The sequence below is a fragment of the Sipha flava genome, unplaced genomic scaffold, assembly GCF_003268045.1.
Source record: "Sipha flava isolate LNK unplaced genomic scaffold, YSA_version1 38_pilon_pilon, whole genome shotgun sequence".
NCBI classification, from domain to species: Eukaryota; Metazoa; Arthropoda; class Insecta; order Hemiptera; family Aphididae; genus Sipha; species Sipha flava.
The window spans coordinates 1399474-1415488 of NW_020273099.1; positions in this window are offsets into that span (position 1 = coordinate 1399474).

A 16015-nucleotide genomic window follows, 5' to 3' on the forward strand; every position below is an offset into this window, starting at 1 on the left:
GGGCAAGTTTAATAAATTCACTTGTAAAGAATTGTAATAATAGTATTTTTGGTAATTTATTTAAACGCTTAAAATTTAACGATGTTACAATAGTTATAAAAGCAAACATAAACTGAGTTTCTACACTAAATGGCTAGATTGGCGTATACCGGTTGTCCCCAAAAGTATCTTTTTTTATACCAATTCCTCCAAAACTACCTAGAGCAAAATTCACCAGTTTCCCTCAACCGAATGTACCATTTGCTCTCACCTATTATATACACGAGTACTATATTAATCCGTAAAATAGGGGAGCTAAATCACCTAGTGCAAAGACAGAGTTTTACCAGAATGTGTAATTTTAGATGCCCATCAGCTGTCTACCGATATAAAAGTAACGAGGAATAACAAAATATTTTCAGGCGCGTTAGTCAACCTGGACAAGTCTGATCACCAACGAGATGAAAGAGTGACTGTGTTCCGATTGCGATCACTCGGTGGTCTTTTAGCGGTAGGAATTTTTGATAAAAGAGTTTAGCGGAGGCGTTTTTTTTTTTTGTTTTATGATTATAGACCGCGTGAAAGGTGATTTTTAGTATTGTTGCATACAACGGAGGAGCAAAAGTGCTAGAATCTCTGAAACTCTTAATCTTTTGTTGTCATCTTGAATAATCCACGCCTTACCTTAAATAAAAATTAAAATAAATTATAAAGTAGTTTTATTCATGTTGCTGTTTCAATGCAATTTCAAGTAGATCGTATTGTAAAAAAAAAAAATATATTGGTGAGCGTTTTGATCAATAACTATAAGACTTCTGTACTTGTGACAATATGAAAATATTAAAGTTTGAACAAAGAAATCGTATTATAATTATTACTTCATATCGACATAAATTAAACTACTTGTATAACAATAAAATGAATTGATTACTGAAATTTTTATTTCAGACAATAACATAAATATTTAAAGATTTGTATACAAACCAAAATAAATCATTTATGATCTGGAATATAAATTTGAGAATGTAGTATAGCTACCGTTAAATATTTTATCTTCTTGATAAGCATTTTATAACCACTGTTCTCAATACGAATATTAATATACTGAAATTTATATTTTTGCCTACATGGTCTTCATAAAACACAGCTATACGTGTGTGCTATTAGTTCGATTAATTTCTACAAATAGTGCATGTCTGGTAAGTACTACTTATCAAAACGTAATGCGGAATTGTGACGTCGATAAGACGAGTATCCGGGATACCGTGGTCGGTTAAGTTATAGAACGATTCGTAGTATTAACAATGGATCATAATAATAAGCATTTCGGTCGCCGGACGTGCTCGCAATAGCGGGAAAGGACGATTTGAAGGGAAGAAAGGGTGAGAGAGAGGGAGCTTCGTTTAATGAGCTTATGGTCGAGAAGTGGGCGGATGTCACAAAGTCATCGACAATAATAGGACCCAACGGTCCCTTTGACGATTTAAGCAGATGCGTCAGTGCAATTCGTGACCTAACCGATAAAGAGCATTAGCCGCGGACTTTACAAACGATAAGGTTTCGTCGAACACACTCCAAAGTCTTTAAAAGCTCTATATAATAAAACTATATATTATTATATAAACACATGGCCGGTGAGCCGCGAGAAGGAAGGAGGTCAAAGTTTTGGGGCCAAAACAAATATTGTATATGATACGAGTATATATGTGTATGTGTGTTTATGTACGTATACTGTAGAGTATCCCTCGAGGATTAGAGTATTTTTTTTAAGAGAAATAGTATTATTTAATATCATCTGTGTTTCGTAGTAATCGGACAAGTATTTATTTTCCCGTAACAAGAAGTCAACGTTTATAGGAAATAAACCCTAGCAATAGTTATCTTTAAACATTACTGAAATCGTGCAAAATATATTATTTATTTTGTTTCTTAAGCCTTACTGAACTATACAAATAATAAAAGTCTTAGAGGCACGTGTTATGATAAAGAAAAAAAAAACATAATTTCTTGATATGCGTAATGAGAATTTCCTGTGAAATACTCAATAGTATGTATAGATTTACTCGTAACGAACAGCTAAACAATATTTTACAATCGAACGTTTTGTTTGCAGACAAGATATCATCGGTGTTCTTTGTCGTATCCTCGTGAGAACAAAATGTATGCAATTTAATAAGAAAGCAAGAGAAAATTGTTTGTGTTTGAACCGCGGTCCACGCAGTCTATTGGTATTATTCTCCTCGCTATTTGTCACGTTTATGCGGATTGATTTTGCAACAGGATAACCAATATGATAACAGCAGTACAACGAAAGGTACAGGAGCGCAGGATTTATAAGCGGTCGACATAATCCTGTAATGGTTTTGATGACGAATCCGGTAACGAACACATTTTTTCTACGCCTATTTCAATCGTCTGAGCCTTTGCAAATGTTCTTTGAGTTTTTTTATCCATCATATTTATAATATCTAAAATGAGTACAACGCAATAATTATCGGTGTCCCATTCACCGACATACCGTTGAATATTTTGTTTTGGATGATTATCCTACTTGATAATGGACATGTGGTAATTCTGTGTGAACATTTAAAAATTCGAATATTTTACGAATTATTTTGATCACAATCATTACAGTCTGATTATTTTGCATTCTGCGTAATTCACAAGTACGTGTGTAATTATGTCCCAACACGATCCGACAAATTATTTTTGGTGAACGAAAGCCGTGAGAAAACTGAAAAGTAGTTATTTAAAGTAAGCTGACTTTAATTAAAGTTCTTACATGTAACGTGCGAAGTACCTATTCATCTAAAAAGTATTGGAATAATTAGAAATCTTAATGGATTAAATTTAAGACTTTAATCTGGGCAAAACGATGATAAGACTTGGTGGTCTATATGTTATACGTATTTGTCGTTTTCTCTATTTTTCACAGTTTGGATTTCGAATTAATCAACTAACAGTGTAAAATCTTGTTAACACAATAAACAATCAACCGTTATTATTGGCAAACCTACACGTGATTAAAAATGGGTCATAAACTAAAAAGAAATATTGTATTATGATCGGTAATTTGAAATTATTACGTTTGGCTTGTTCCGAATAGAAATATATCTTGTTTTATTTCCACAATAAAACAACAATCGTAATAAACAATATCGTATTCAAAGGCGAACGTCATAAATCAAATAGTTGTACATTATATTATTTTATTGTTTTTTTTTTTTTTTTGTTATTTTTCCTTTACACCCGGGGAAATAAATAGGAACCGTACAACTTCTCAATGCAGTAAATAATGTAGTGTTCTGATTAATCAGAAATATTGTTTTACCGTTTCGCGCAATAGGATATAGTCGTAAAACGCTTTACGGCGGTGGAAGGGAATTCGGATACAATTCGAGTACAACGATTCGAGTGTCCGTGATGTTTTAGACGATCGCGATTAATGTCGGGCAGTTAGTGCAGTTTTTGAAAATAAAATTAAAAAAGTCTTATAAAATTAATTCGTTTTATTTATTTTGTATCAGCTAATTAGTTAATGTGGTGATTGGCTTATGTCTGGTGCCAGGTAGCGCAGACATTGCAAAAACGATTTCCCACTAAAACGTTCGCTGGTTCGAGTGGTCCCCCGAAAAATCATCCCGGGCGCTACACATCGGCGCCTCAGTGGCGTAGCAAGGGTATGGCGAACTGCGCGTACGCCAGGGGCGCGAAAATGTGCGAATCTTTTATCCTAAAATCAAGTCGACATTTTTCCATTATACTTTTTAAAATACATTGTCCATTTGTACACATTACGTTTGAATTTAATGACGAAATTATGAAAATAGGGTATTTAAACAAAGAATTCCGTACGAAAAAATTATCGATGAACTTGCCAGTCGTAAAGCGAGAAAAGAAAATGTTTAAAGTTTAGAATTAACATTGTTAAAATAACTTATAAGCATAAAAACGGCACACTTAAAACTATTAGTAAAATTAAAGGTTAAAAAAAAACATCAAATTTTAATTGGTTAGAAAGGTAACTTTTTCCAAGTTGGCGCTTGCGAGTCTTCATACGGCATTGCATCGGCGTAAAACCCTCTTCTTTTCGGACGACCGAAATCGTCGACCGTGACCAGGCCTGACGAAAAGGGCGGGGAAAGGGATGATCCCCCCGGGGCCGGAAATCAAGGACTGCAAATTATTGAAAATAAAAACACGATTAATGATAAGGATTCAATGAACACTGCGGAAAGAATTAGGATGTATGTACCCCCCCCCCAACGGGCCCGCGTTGCTCTTTCCATGGCGGACGTCTTGCCGCCACTGTGGATCCGGGATGTCGCGCGTCGAACGATTTGTGGATTTCCGACGCGAGCGGGATTTCAAGACGTCCGAACGATCGTTATCGATCTTCCGGAACTCGCGACGTACGTTTCGGCTCCGTCTATGTCCCGTTTTACACGTACTACGCGCTCGCTTCGAAACTCAATACACTTAACGTGCGCGGGGAAAAAATAATACGCGCGACACGCGCGTAATTGATTACTGGCCGTTACGCAACATAAATATGCATTTATTTACCTCCCTCACCCCACCCACCCCCCTCCCCAAACGCGCACCGTATTTTTGAATACCGGTCCGGACGACCCCCCGGAGTTTGATTTATCGAGAAATCGATACCAGATGATATCGTTTCGACCCGTTTGGGCCGGCTAACCCTTGCGTGCCTCGCGGACGCTTTCTAAACGTTGTTCAACATAATAACCGCTGTTCTTGTTGCTGCTGTTGTTTTCCCGGCGTCCGGTGATTCAGCGAAACCTTATCGGGGTTTCGCGCAGGATCGATCCGGAAATGAGAGAAAAAAAACCTAACGCGATCGCTGACGCTCCGGCCGACAAACCGTAACACTGGTCTTAACACTCCGAGGCCGTAGCGATTTTGTAATTCCAACGCGGTTCCCTTCACCGTCGGCGCACGACGTGTTAACATTGACTGCGCCGAACCGTTTGATTTATCGGCGCGGTGTGCGCGCTTAACGTTTTCGTTATCCGTCCCGTGCGCTCGTGGACGTTTTTTTTTTTTTTTTTCCTAACAAATATGATTCGCGGTAGGCGATCGTTCGGACAAATAAAACACTCGTAGCGGACGGTCCCGACGGATTTTGTTCGCCTTGTAGATCGTTATCCGCGTTCGTAAAATCTAAATAGGTACCGCTTACTCGCTGACCGATCGGTACACTAGTATCGATTCACTTCTAATGTGGACTGGGAAATGTTCACTTATCACACTACTGTTGTATGTGGCATGTGCCACTAATAAAAATAGACAAACATAACTTCTTAAATTGCGTAATATTAGGCCAATGAAGCAAATGAGCTGAGGCAGCACATTATAAAATAATATTTAAGGACATAAGCAACACAGTAGGGGGACAGTGCGGGTTTCGACTGAGAGGCGTATGGATTGTGAGGAATTGATAGAGACCCGTAAATTTGTGTGTTTGTTTCATGATTGATAAAAAATTTCCAAAATAGTGTACTTGATTGTTCATCAATTTTTTGTGTACCATCGAAGGATAGGTATACTACACTATCACCGTACAGGAACGTTGAGAAGCGATTTTTCGATGATCGCATTTTCAAAGGTCGAAAAGTTTTGCGCTGCGGATCGGTTGTATACATTTTTTCCCTTTTTCTATTACCCAGGAAACGTTTAATTTGATCGATTGCCTGTCAAAGTGCACTCGAATCAATATAATTCGAACAATTATAATATCATTAGAATAACACGTACGACGATCGCTTTGCGTTATTTTCAACTTTTTTTTTTCACATCGAAATACTAATATATGGCTCCCATGTGTAAAACGTTGAAATACTTTACCGCGAGCCCCGCGGGTAACTATTTAATTTTAGAACTATTCGATTAACCGTGTATGAAAGAAAAATATTCTTCTGGACCGATCTTGATAAATGGATAATATTAAACTCTCAATTCACATTATTCTCATTTGCAGTAAATCATCTAATCGTAAACGATACTTACTTTATAGGATGTCGTAGTTTTGCTTCGGTTTTTTACCGCCACATGATAATGTGATTAATTTTGTCCATTCAAACGTATCGTTTTTTCCTAATGCGGGCCGAAAATACTGGTATGTTTCGCATTGTTCGTCTGTTCGGTGTGACGCGCAATCCATGCAAACTGTTGGGAATATTTAGACTTTTATGTTCGTTACGTTTGTGACCACTCTTTGCGAATCCCAGTTTCAAGGCAATGACTTGGATGAACGAATTACTTAACGAGTGCGGTTTATTTGTACAAGTTTTGTTTGTGCCGTTTTTTTTTTTTTTTAATAATCAGTCTATTGAAATTGAAATTCGTAGTATTCAATAAGATATCAATACGTGAGATAACTATAGTTAACTATATAATTCTATAACAAATTAAACGAAAATTCGCGTACACGGTTTACGTAAACATTCGTCGGTAAACCGAGCGGTCCAAAAACCTAACACACACGGGCAAATTCGAAAAACCGTCAAAACTGATAAAACTACTCGTTTGCTGTACCGTCTCATCAGCGAACACCACGTCACCGTTGTATTCGATGCGTTTAGGGTTTTCGAAAAAATTCGTTTGGTTCGCTTTTCGTGTTCGTGATTGTCAAGTTAGTAATTTTCGCGTGCGGTCAGGACGCACCGCAAGAATGGACGCTTGCAGCTATCGGCGTATTAATTGACATTTACTTGATGAGTTATCGATAGTCATAAATTCAATTAATAATTATCTATTTCTTCATTATGACGAAATGTTTATTAGAACATCGTTAATATTAATATGACACTAGTTATTTTACGTACAACGTGTGTTTGAGCAGTAGAAATTTGCTATAATGCTGCAAGACAAAATTAAATCGAAAAATAAACACGCAACGTTCGGTTGGCGCACGTTTAAAAAAAAATGGCATAGTTTTTTCTATCCGGAAAAATTGCGTTCGTCTTCATCATTGGCCAGGTAAACCAAGTAGAATCAAGTTATCTATCATCTAGGCGGATCCTAGTCGCATTATCATCATCTTTAGACGAAAGAATCGTTCGTCCGGTCCGGACGCCGACTGACAGACGTTGGCATCCTGCCGACGGTCGTTTTCAACTTCGCAACAGACATCGGGTACACGCGTGTTTTTCGCGTGAAAATCAATCACCGTGTACGCGTCGAAGTACCCGCGGGCCGGCGACCACAACGCGTTTACAATACTACAATCCTTTCACGGTGAGACTAAACATTTGCACAGGTTATCGTAGGTCTACTTATAACCGAATAGAAAATCGTATAAAGATCGGTTTTAAAACGGACCAGGTTTTCTGTAAACCTCCCAAAAACCTGGATTATTTTTTTTTTCTAATTTCACAACAATATGGAAATCCCCGAACAAATTATAATTTTTAGAAATATTGGTTAGGTAATACTAGATAATACTAGATTCGCCGACGCTACTGGCGTACGCCAGTTGTTTAGTGCACTAAAATGAGAACTGAAGCTCGTCGTGAAAGGGATAAGACACTAGTGCGGTCGGTACACATTTTCTGCGCGTCGAAAAACTACGCCATACGGGACGACACGCGTGTACGTGACGCGTTAGCAAATTGTGCACTTGTAACCCGGATCGTGCCGAGCACCGATATAAATTACGCGCACACAGGTTATTATATATAAATGTGTTACGTGTAATGGCATACGATATTCAATCGACAACGACGGCCGTACGTATAACTCTAAGGGTGACCGCGCACAGGTAAAGCAAAATCGACTGAAGACATTTGAATCATATGTTTTGCTTTTAGTCTTGATAAAACAATGCGCTAGATATGTCATGGATTATCGAACAAAGTACATCAAGTAGTCGTCAAAATGTACTTACTATTTCTGTTTTATGGTTTATTTTAAGAGAAATTGAACTAGAAGAAAAAAAAAGACTTTGGGTTCATCCTTTGAACTTGAAACGAACTGAACATTATACAATTAAATGATTTATTCTTGAACTTCGAAATGAAGAATGTAAATTTAGAAATTGTACACGAATGTTTCTGTTACTATAACCGTTGTGTTTGTAGGACTGACGTTCTTGGACTAATAATATTAAACTTTCTAAGTTCATTTCACGCACAATCGACATTTTATAATCATATTGAATACAATAATATTATATGCGTATTATGATACCTACTACTTATTTAATTACATGATATGTAAAACTTTTCCGGGGATGAGTCAACCACCTCATAATATAAAAGTGTACTACTTAAAATCATGACTAATGAAAAATAGCGCACGTTCTATTTCAATAAAAAAACATTAGTCATGACTGAAGACAAAAATGTTTTGTTTTCACTAAGCTTTATCAGTGTGCGTGTTTTACACAGAATATAAATGTTTTATTTTTGATTAGCCATAATAAAGCGACATTAATCGCTTTAAAGCAGTTTAACTTTACCGGTGTGCGGTCACCCTAACTCGACAATTGTTTCCGTCCCGATGTGCGTACATAAGTTTCCGTCGACTTATCGCGCGCCGAAAATACACGCTGCGTCCGTTTCCGGACGACGACGGTTCGACCGCTACGCGGAAGAGTGGCGGCCAGTGACGTAATGGACGATGCACAGGGGTGCACGGCGTGTTGACCCGCTTTCTAGTTTTATGATCATGCGTGTGCTCTGGAAGACCGGACACGCTAGACGAAGCCAGTACAATATAATAAAGATAATCATGGACGAGAACCCAGTCGGTAAAAAACCACTGGGGTGACCCTGATTGAAGTGGGAAGATATAGTAAAAAAAAAAAGACGTGGAGTTTCTGAATGGAGGTCCGGATTGGAAAGTACAGCTTTGGATAGAGAAGCAGTTGCGGATCCAAGGGGGGGGTAATAGGGTAAATATCCCCTTGAGGTTATTTTTCTAGAAAATTCAAGGATTAGCTCTGCTGAATGTACATAATGATGTTGAAATTACGCCTGATGAAGTCACGTTGATCAGTTTGCCAAGAGTAAAAATAAAAAGCTAGACTTTGTGTTGTTTTTTTAAGTATATAATTGTTATCATTGACACCAGTTTTAAAAAATAAATTCAAAATAATGATACCTATTAAAAAGTATGTTATTAAATATGGATAGTATCTGTTGGATAAATTTTAATTACCCCCCACCCCCACCCCTCTCTTGATAAACTTCTGGACCCGGCCCTTTAGGGAAGGATGGAGAATTGGATGTGTGATGGGATGGACTTAATGGCCGACAAATCCCAAGAAGAAGAAAAAGTGTGCTCTGGACGAAAATCGTGATACACGGGCACTCGGACCGTGAACAAGACGCATTCTCGATACCTGATAAAGAATATTTGTATCGGGTAATATTTTTTAACGTCTGATATCCAAAAAAAAACATAAACGTGATTTGTTTGCTTCGCTGACTAAAAACATCTGAAAAGTCCGCGGTTCGCACGGCTATAAATAGTGTTATCTTTAATCATGACTTGTACACAGACCGTTTGTCCGCACATCTATTTTTAAACCGTTTGATAACGTTCACAGGGTTGTGCTTATATATTTTTTTTTTTTACAACGATTCAGGCGTGTACCCGTAAACTTTTTTAGCAGTACATCACTGGTCACGACGGTTCAAAAACCATTACCGTGTACTACGGGTGGACGACGGACGGGATAAGGACTTGGAGGCTTCGCAGCGATCACCGCGTTTAACGGCCGATAATTTGAGACCGACGGAAACCGTAAGCAGAAAAAAACACATGCCCTTAGACTTTAACGAAAAACGGTATACTAACTGTAACAGTTTTTCGGAATTCGGTCGGTCGCCGCCGAAGGTCATATGATGGTCTGAGCTCGTGAGTTCGAGCATCTGCATGTTTTTTTTTGTCTCCTCATTACATAAAAAAACATGCTAAAAGTGAAGTAAAAATCCTTTTCTGAACGATAAAAATGAAAATATAAAGTATAATAATGCGTATAATTGGATATTTTGGGTGTATTGTCGTACAAGCATACATTAAGTTTTTTGAATTATCACCATATATTATTTTCAGTAAATTCAGGAAAATCATTTTTCAGAATGGATAAAAAAATAAACACGTTCAACCTAAGAATTATATTTATATATTTTGAAAAATATGACAATGTTTTAAACTTTCTCAAGAGTTACGATGCGTATATAGCATAAGAAATAATAAGAAGTAGAACATAATTTTTTTTTATTTCGAAATGTGTTCAAGATTTTTTTTTACTGCGCTAATTTAATGTATGTATTTTTTAGTGCATTATCGCATGTTTATTTATGTGTTTTTAATGCATGAACTTACGACTCGATGTTATGTTACGATGTTCCGCGGATCGCGAGGCTATCGAAAACAATCGAGGTGTGTTCATTAATGCGCGAACAAACGAGTTCCTGACGAGAACGGGTCACCACCATATGGTTCCGTCGTAAATTATTAATAAAGTTTGGTGGAAAGTTGTTAGTTCGTCCCGAATCGATTAACAAAATGTTATCGGTATAAAAATCGTTTTACAATAAAATCATTAAATCCTCGTAACGCTGCACCTGTCGGTAATGTTATTCGACGGACGTACGAGGGAGGAAAGTCGCACACGGACGATGCGTGTCAGGACGAAGACGGACGATTGAGCAGAGAGATGTACAAGTGGTGACGACGACGGGTTGTCTCGTTATTGAGCTGCACTCGGACTCTCATTGATCATTTTACACGCATAACACATTTACAACAGGTGTGTACGATAATTATAATAATACATAAATACGTTATTATTATTCGTATACGTACGTGGTGGTGTTGCTTACGACGACGTGGGACCGGTCTTTCTTGTTGTGTCCACCGGCCGATCGATCTCCGAACAATTATACACACGATAAAAGAATATAATAGTACAATAAACGTCCATAACTTGTGCGCGTGTATTCTTATACGTTGCTGAACAACAAGTACATTGGTCTCCGTGATTCTTCTTTTGTAGGCTTCGGTTCTTGTGATATTTCTCTTTCGCTCTCCACGCGTGTTCTCCGTCGTTCGCTGTGCTCGTGGAAATTGAATTGCGTATTCGACGTCGGCGACACGAGTAAAAAAAAAAAAAAAACTAAAAAATATATCGTACCTAATATAAAATTAAAAAAATTTATTGTCGAATCTCGAATTCAATAGCGCACCGCGGGTGTGCTCTTAACGTATCGTTATGTCCTTACGCGTTTTGACCGGACAACGAAATAATAGGATAACAAATCGGTTACCCGCCGACGCCGCCGTCGAAACCGATTATAAAAGTCGTATGTTATACGAGCATCGGCATGCGGTAAGTAACGATCGGATGAATAAAGATGAGTTATAATAAAAAAAAAAAAAAAAAACAACATTCACCTGCTAATGGCTAGTGTAAAAGAGACGATGATATCGAACTTTTAAATTAAACGGTTTTATTATTTCACTAAAATTATGCTAATATACGACTGTTAACGTTAGTCATGAGTTTCCCCCCCGGAACGTTTACGGGATCCTCTCGGAACCGTTTTCGAATCTATGATAGTATTTATTTTGCTGTCTAGTGGTTTACTTGCTTTTTTTTTTTTTTTTGTTCGAAATAATATTTTGATAAACATCTGACACATCCAATTAGACGTAATAAAATTAACGTTACGAAAATAATAATCTATTAGTCACAAATGTCTTCCGTGCAAGATGTCGTAAACGTGTACAAACTATATACATCATATTCAAAATATAATTTTATAACTTGTTGTAATGCATTCGAAGGTAGAAAATATTGTTTGATAAATTATTTAACGATCATTATCTGAACATCCGCAACGAACGTTTTATGGTAATATATTATTTGTACTGATATATTCCGATAGGTACCGTTGAACGATTTATGTACTTGAATTTAACGCGTACACGGTTAAAATTAAAAACAATTTTATAACACGGGTAAATTTATACTTGTAATGTTGATTTTTCTCGTTCGCGCAATCGTGTCCGACTGCGATCACATGCATACGGACAACGTAATTATAATGTCCATCAGGCGCTGTCGTTACGACGATTGAGCGTTTCACAATAGCTAAGACAATCGAAAACGATTGCGGCGGGATTTCTTTTATTTATAATCACTTATAAAATGTGTACGATAGTAAAACGATTCATGGCAAACCAATTATTTACGAACACCGGCCGAGCCAACGACGATTATATTATTAATGAATGGACGCGAATGATCACGTTATAACAGCGTTTAGAAGTTGTCAAAACGCGATGTGCCGGTAATAAATTGTTCGAAAAAACATTTACAAGTTGATTTATCTATAATAATACCTAATGGTGATAGGACTGGAAGGAATTTTGTTTGTTAGAATAACGATTAAAACGCCGGACCGGACACGTAGAAACGTGTTGTTGGGCTTGAGCACTTGTTCGGCATTCCGTCGCTGTAACAGTAATAATGTATTGCCGACGCGAAACATCGCGTATTTAATATAAACTATTATTTTTAATTTTATCACAATGATTGATCGTCGAATAACTCGAAAAATCATTCCAGGTAAAGCCCAATTTCCCTGAGATATGTCAAAAGCAGTGTTGTTACATTATTGAACAATACATTATATATATAAATAAGAACTAATTGATTCACAATCAACGCGCGCAGCCTAAAATATGATAGTTGTTGGTGATTTGAAATTTTCAGGTTAGGTTTATATTACAGTCTAGGCGTGCAATCAAAAAGGATTTTAAATAATTTTTATTTTAAGTGGTTGAAATGGGCAAAAATCAAATTTTAGTAGCTGCATATTTTTACCTTTTATTTTCAATTTGCCGTCGGTTGCACACTGGTTGCGTTCCGAAATAAAAAAAAAAAATCGATAACTTGGTATAAGAATTGCGTCCCGAGTTTTCTAACCGACTACACGAATTGTGTTCCAGGTTTTCCAGGCGAATACACGATAAATATGAAAATGGCCAATTAATGCGTTTCGATTTTATTAAAAGTTCAACTTTTCGCCAGACTAATCATTTTTTAAATTTAAATTTAATCTTTTTAATTTTTTAGTATAATTTATTTTACATAATTTTATGAGGTTTTTTATTACTTCTATGACTCTTTGTTGATGGCGCGTACGCATCAATGTCGATGTGGCGTTTTCTTAATCAAATAATTTAGTTTTTTCATTATTTGATTAAAATTTAATTCGTAAAGTAATATCTTAACATATGAAAAACAAAATAATTAAACAATAAAATAACTATAAAATCACTTCAAAATATATAACTTTTGATTGTGAAAGTTGATGAAATACGGTATTAACACTGTGTATAACTAGGAACATTTATAGTGATAATTTTGATGTATATTTTTAAATTCTACTACAGTACCATGGAACATTGGTAAAAAATAATAAGCGCCTTTGCTAGGTGTACGAATAAGGTAAAAATATTTAAAACAGATTTGTTTCGATTGCGTAATTTATAGTAGCATGATCAATATTTTGAAATGTCGAGGGGACATTGTAAATGGCCAGTTGACACTGCAAACAGTCATTCCTACATGATAGGATATGGTGTCTGCACTTTTCGATAGATTTCGTACAATTTATTTAATGACCAAAAAAGATGCCAGGAGATACGAAATACAATTGTTTCGCATGCGACCGTTCATTGGAATCACTTCGCTCGCGTTTCTTACAATTCGAATGGCGACCATCTTCTACAGACTATGGCCGTAAAATGTAATTCGATTCGCTGATATTTGCGAATTGGTTGCAGCAAGTAAGATTTATCCATTTTTAATTGAAATTTCTTTTAAACAAAAATCTCTGTGTAAAATTCGATACAGAAACATTTCTCGTAATAAAAAAATGGCAGCCAACAGGAAAAATGAACAGTGGTGTTTTTGATGTATATTCATATGTTTCGAATCATAGTGTTTCACAAAATTCTACTTCAAAGAACCATCGGTAAAAAAATAAAAAAAAGCACCATGTAAGGTTAGAATAAGAAAAGATCAAACGGAACGAGCTGCAAAAAAGTACAAACCAATCCTGAAGGTAATTTAATAGCAGAGAAAAATACCAAGTGAACCATATCGTAATGAAAAGAGCAACGTCAGCTCGAATCCATAAAATCATCCGAGGGACGGTTTGGAGTGTAGTAGCAGCTGTAAGCCACCCAAAACGAAACGTGTAAATCTTCTGCTGGAACTTCTGTCTTGTCTGGCCACGTAAGAACAGCTAGACAGTTGCATCGCACATTTACCGTCGTTGCTTGCGCTCCACCGAAACACAGCAAACCTCTAAAGGCTTGAATAAAAAAACTGAACATAGATATGGATACTTTTTCTTATGTTTCAATTGTTCTATACGTCAGATAACGCTTTGTTTTAAACGTGGTTTTGAGTGATTTACACTCAAAAATACCACAACAAGTTACATCCAAATTAAGGGTTGTTCAATCACATTTTCCGCGCGACGCCGGATAATTCAGCTAGTGCAATACATAATACGTATAATACATCGATAATATTTTTATTTTATTTTTTTTTTTCAAGCCGCTATGATAGTTCAACAATCACAAAGATAATATCGTTACGTGTCTCCAACAGTGTGAATCGGTACGAACGGTGTAAAAACGATTGCGAAGACCAGAGGAATCTCTAATATTTCGGTACATCACGACGTACGATTTCCGTTGTCCACTCGTCGCGCTTTTCCGTTTGGACAAAAATAAAATTAAAACTATCGACGTCGAAGGAGCGGAGGAGAAAAACGACGGCGAACCACCGCCGCGAGGAACGCTACGCAACAACGGCGACGATTTGAGAGCGATCAACGCGCTAGGCCCGTCGACGGTACGTCAATGGTATCACCTGTTCGCCGCACTGTTGTAAATCGCGTATTGTCAAACATTAATTATGATAATATACGGCGCGCGTAAGACGTGACGTGTGTGCAAGTTACGTCCGACCTGAATCCTTTTCACTAGGGGTTTTTTTTTTCAGTCCCGTCACAATATTTATTATAGCGCGCCGTCGATCGCCGCAAATCGAGAAATCGGAACGCGTCGAGAGCGCTATGATTTTCAATATTATGCCGCGGTTAGCTGCGAAATGAACGAACGACGACATCGTTTTCGATTGTTACGCGCCTGTACCCGTAACCATTTGAATACGATGTCAAAAACCGTGGCCGCATTACGTACGTAGTCCTTCATAACCAGTGCTCGAATTGGAAAAAAAATTGAGGACGGACGCTGGTTTTAGTTCAAAAAACACCGTTCCATAGCTGATAAAGTAACCCATTGCGGACTTCGTCCCCCGCGCCCCCTGAAAATATAATATCGCACTATAAAGGTAGTATTATTATATTATATTATTTATTTGCTTATTACTATAACACTGTTTTATAACGAAATAATAATATTAATTACAGAAATAAATATTATTCTTTAATGAAATTCCACAATGACTTGTATGCATTTTCTTCAGTAATTTTTATCTTTTTAGAACAATTTTATTTCTCTCCTGTTCGTTTGCCTTTCTTAGCCCACGATTCAATCCATTTTGTTGTGTTGATCTTGTCAATTAGTGGAAAATTGAACAAAAAGTTCTTAAAAGGTTGTCAAAAGTAGAAACACCTATACGACTACCTATACAACCTAAATCACTTCAAAATTATATAGTTATGATTATTATCTTAGTCCGTGATTATCGTCAACGATAACCGTTTTCTGGGAAAAAATAACCATTAATTTGCAGTTAGCTATAGAAAATAGAAATAAACAAAATACAAATACACCGTTCAAAAGTAAACATCCCCAGAGGGACTCGTTTTTAGCGTTCCTCGCTTAATTAAATGAAGGGGGACGCTGAAATAAATGAGAAAATGAAAGCGGACCCCGTCCGCCCCCCCCCCCCAATTCGAGCATTGTTCATAACCGTTTACGAACATAAACGATTCCGCATGATTTCAAATGCAGC